The 4,787-nt window shown below is 39.4% G+C and overlaps 1 long non-coding RNA gene across 1 annotated transcript; it reads left to right on the top strand.

The window, feature by feature from the left end:
• Positions 1-1,264: 1,264 nt before the first annotated feature.
• On the top strand, positions 1,265-4,265 carry LOC140697162 (uncharacterized). Its single transcript, XR_012074003.1, has 2 exons — positions 1,265-1,339; positions 4,059-4,265. It is a non-coding gene; the product is annotated as an uncharacterized lncRNA (long non-coding RNA).
• Positions 4,266-4,787: the final 522 nt, after the last annotated feature.

Below are 4,787 nucleotides of genomic sequence, written 5' to 3' on the forward strand. Positions count from 1 at the left end.
TTCAAGTAATTGTATTAAAAGAGGGTTTGTTATCCTGAATACGGCTCCCTGCCAAGCATGGAAACCCACAGACGCTGTCCAGTTGCCCTACCAAAGAGTCAAGACAGTCAGACACACGTAGGTTCAAATCCTAGAAACGCTTATTTCTTCTATGACTAACCTGAGGGATGAGAATGGCAGGAAGCATTTAGAATAGCTGTCAGAACATGGGTTTCAAAGGAAAAGGGAGAGTTCAAATTTTAGTTCCACTGTTAATTCAGTATTTGTCAAGTTATTTAACCCCTGATTTGTAGTTTACTCGTCTATAAAATGGGGCTGAAAATACTTCCCAAGCTGTTCTATAAATCAAATGCAGTAATGGATATAAATCCAGTGGTGTCTGAAACATAAGAAGCATTCACTACATGAGAGTTAGCTGTGTCACCCTCCTCTTCCTCATCATTAGGCTCTTTGGGAAATGCTCCTGGCCTTTGTGTATGGTTCTGATGGCTGTCAATAGTTTCTTCTATGCCCTCTGCTGGAAGTGTTGGGCGAGAGGCTGAGACTCGCCTGACCAGAAACCTTACATTATTGGTCCAAAGGATGGGGTACTAGTTTCCTCAGGCTGCCACAAAAGGTCACCAAGTATCAACCGAAAGAGAAATTAATTCTGTCACAGACACTAATTTTTAAACAATAGAAATTTATTCATTCACATTTTTGAAGACTAGGAATTCAAAATCAAGGTTGGTTAAGGTTAGTTCCTTCTAGAGGCTCTGAAGGAGAAACCGTTTTATTTCTTTCTCCTAACTTCCGGTGGTTGCTGGCAATCCTTGGTGTTCCTTGGCTTGTAGATACATCACTCTTAATTTCTATCTCCGTCTTCACCTTGACTTCTCCTCTGTGTCTTCTTCCTTTCTGTATCTCATAAGAACACAGGCCATTGGGATTAAGACCCACCTGGTTAATTAACTTAATTACATCTGCAAAGGTTCTTTTCCAAATAAGCTCTCACTCACAGGTTCCGGGTAGAGATATCTTCTGGGGGCCGCCGTTAAACTCATTGCAAATGGGCACCTGATTCAAGCAGAGTTCATCCATGGGTATCAAGCTCATCTTGTAGAGAGAGCCTCTATAAAAATCAAGACAATGTAGAGGAAAGCAGGACCAAGTGATGTAACAATGAGGAGAGAGAAGGAAAGGGGGAGAGAGAGGAGAGAGAAAGAGGGAGAGAGGAGAGACAGAGAGAGGGAGGAGAGAGAGAAGGGGAGAGAGAGAGAAATCTCAGTCTCTCAAGGGAACACCTAGATTCGGTAGAACCCTAAATCATTTCTACGTCTAGACTTATCAGTTCCATGAGGTAATATTTTGTGTGTGTGTGTGTGTGTATAAGCTTCTGTAAGTCGAGTTTTTATTACTCATATCTGAAAGTATCCTGAATAACACAACTGCTAATACTAACAGGTGCTGATTCCATTTCTTTATCTGCCCTTGGTAAGAAGTGGAAAAGAGATTGTTGGAAAGGGCTCCCTAATGAGTGATTACTTCAGCTGGAGATGGAGTAGACACTAGTCTTTCTCACAGTGGATTATAATCTGTAATTTTAAACAATAGTTGCTTACTCCCTTCTAAGGATGCTCAGCTCTTACGAGCTACCATATAATCTAGTGCTTTCTATTTTTTAAGTACTGGGCAAAATCTTTGCTTATATTGTATTTTATCTAATCCTATGGAAAACCTATGAGATAGATGATATCCTCATGTACAGATAAGAAAAAGGAAGCTCCAAATTGAAGTATTGTCAAATTTCTTATAATTAACAAGGGGTTCTGTCAGGTGGCAACAGTGTTGTCTTCTCTTTATCATCTCTGGGATTTATCCAAAGGCTTGACATGTAGTAGAGCAATGGTTCTCAAAGTGTGTTCCCTGAGTAAGCAGTATTAGCATTAACTGGGGGCCCATTAGGAATGTAAATGATCAGGCTCCACTCTGCATAGTGAGTCAGAAACTCTGGGGTGAGACCCAGCTCTCCAGGTTATTCTGGTGAACTAAAATTTAAGGGCCATGGAGTGGATATTCATTAAGTATAGAAAAACAGTGAAAATGTTGAACCCCATATTGAACGTCTTAGTTAAGGAAAAAGGTTTAGGTCTAGGATCTGTGGTTTCCCAAGAAATAATCTGACTTCTAGTATCAGAGTGACAGAGATATCTGTAGGTACCCTAAATTTATTCTTCTCCTTCATGTGATCTCAGCTGACTGCCAGGTTACTCTTGGCGTATAGACTTGGAACCCATCACAGTGCACTTGACACAACCACAAACGCATGGCAAGCAAGGGCTTCTCACCTTCCAGACACTGGAGGGCTATGTCTCTCTTCAGCCACAGTCCAGAGCGCTGTTCCTGGTGTCTCTTAGCCTTTCCTTATAGTATAAAATTGCAGAGGAAAAAAAATCATCTTTTCACACCATTAGGCCATTGCTTACCTAATGGGACATATAATGTGATGAAATTGCCACCTGGTGGTTGAGATATGGGACATTTCCCAAGGGTATAATTATGCAGGCTATTATTTAATATTTTAACTGTACCTACTCCAAAGGCATGCCTGTGGAGTTAGTTAATGTTATGACAAGCCAGAGATTGAAACTGAGATTTTTAACACTTTTAAAACGGCAGAACAACAGATGACTAGATTTAAGGGGGGTGGTGGGGAGAAGCCCAGCCACTTGATTTTAGAGAAAAATTTATCATAGATGCAGGTGTTCAACACATAGAATAAAACATGACAAAAAGCAAAGAATAGGAATTAAAGACCCAGAGTTAAAAAATTTGGTACATTCATTCATTTTGAAAACAATGTTCCACTTGATGAATGTAATAGTATATGTAGAAGTGAAGTAATATTGATAGAAAATTAAGTATCTCTTTTACAATAAAATTTTAAATTATGTATTTCTAGGATGTTCCAGTACAATCTGGGTCTTTTAGAGGCTGTCTCTCCCCACGGAGTGTTGAAGTGCTATATTAGTGGGGATAGAATAGGTTTTGCTGCAAAAACAAATTAACCTTGAGATATCCATGACCTAGCAACAACAACAAAGATTAATCTCTGTCTCATTCTGCATGTCCAACACAGTTTGGTAGGGAACAGTTTCCCGCATAGCTGCTCAAAGACTCAGGCTAATGCAAAGCTCCAACAACTTGTAGTTTTACACACACACACACACACACACACACACACACACAAATATATAAGCTTTGGAACTGGTATTTAGACTTGAACCCCAAATCTGGCAATTTCTGTTTTAGGGACTCCAAATAAATTTAGTGGTTCAATGACTTTACCCTTTTCCTTCTAAGTTCACCACTACATAGGATTAATTGAGGTCCAGTATGGTCTAACGTTTAAGAGCTTGAATCCTGGAACCAGACTTAGGTTTGAGTCCCATTGCCACTACTTACGGAGTTATGTGGCCTTGGGCAAATCACTTAATCCTTTGTTCTTTGCTTTTCTCATCTGTAAAAAGGGGTAATGATAGTACCTAGATCCAATGCCAATGTGAAAGTTAAACTGGTTAACGTACGTAAAGCCCTTAAAACAATGCCTGGTGCAGAGTAAGTGCTATTTTGGTTATTTCTGGCTATTATGATGATGAAATTAGACAATGTTTGTAGAGACTCTTTCACCTAGTAAATGAGTTATAATAGAGAAGCAGCAAAAAGATGGCCATCCATGAAGATTTTGGCTCTCTCATTATCAAATAATGTTAATGTAAACCTTTGTACTCTTTTTTCCCTTTGCTTTGGCTACTAGGAAACTCAGAGCTAGATTTAATGCTTAGTCATAATATCTACGGATCCTTACGTTGTTAGATTTTCACGTATGTAATATAAAATGCTGAAACCCTTTTTGAAAGAGGCAGGGTAAAAATTTTTTTTAGTAGTAGAAGTGGACTAAGATCAATTTCTGTTACTTTAACTATTTTTTTCCTTCCCTCTATTTTTCGTCTTCCCTTCCTCCGTTCCCTCCTTCCTTTCTTTTTCACTTTCTCTCTTTCTCTTTCTTTCTTTCACAGGTATGACTGGAGAGATGTCCATCCTTCTGTGTTACAGAGTTAACCTGTGTAGAGATAGACATTCTTCTAGGAGAAGCAAGCAGCTCACCGAAACAATACCTTTTAAAATGCCCATAATTTAAATAATTGAAGGGTTTCCTAAGTTCTCCAGTTTATTGTCAGGTTTCAGTGACTCCTCCTCTTACTAAAGCTGTTTCTCTCCTACCATGCCTTGTATCTATCACTGTTTGGCAAGCGGCTTGTACACTCTGAGCTCTGCTCTCCCTGAGAAATATCTGTGGTTAAATACCCCACTCATGATGTACAGAGGGAGAAATAGGGGTAGGGGGCATATTTCAGACAGCTCCTGGTTTCATTTGAACCCGTGTGCTTCTTTTGCTTGGTGAAGAGGCAGAGTTCCAGAAAGATGTAAGACTGTTGGAAAGAGTTCAGTGAAATGAAAGAAAATATGGTCTGTGGCAGGTTTGAAGTATTGAGTTCTTAGGAACTGTCAGAGGCCAAGTACGTAATAAACTTCAATAAATGACAAGATGATGTGGAAGAATAATTACCCAAAGGTTTGTGGTGGTTGTGAACACCTAGGAAGAAGAGGGAATGTGGAAGAGGAGTTCAGACAGCATGGCTGCAAGCAATTGAAAGAAAGAAAGCTCTCTCTCTGCTGAATTCCAAGAACTTATTGTTTATGCCATTCTTTTTGGAATTAGTCATTTTTAATCACTCAGGACATTA

Source organism: Vicugna pacos, chromosome 6 (assembly GCF_048564905.1).
Source record: "Vicugna pacos chromosome 6, VicPac4, whole genome shotgun sequence".
NCBI lineage: Eukaryota > Metazoa > Chordata > Mammalia > Artiodactyla > Camelidae > Vicugna > Vicugna pacos.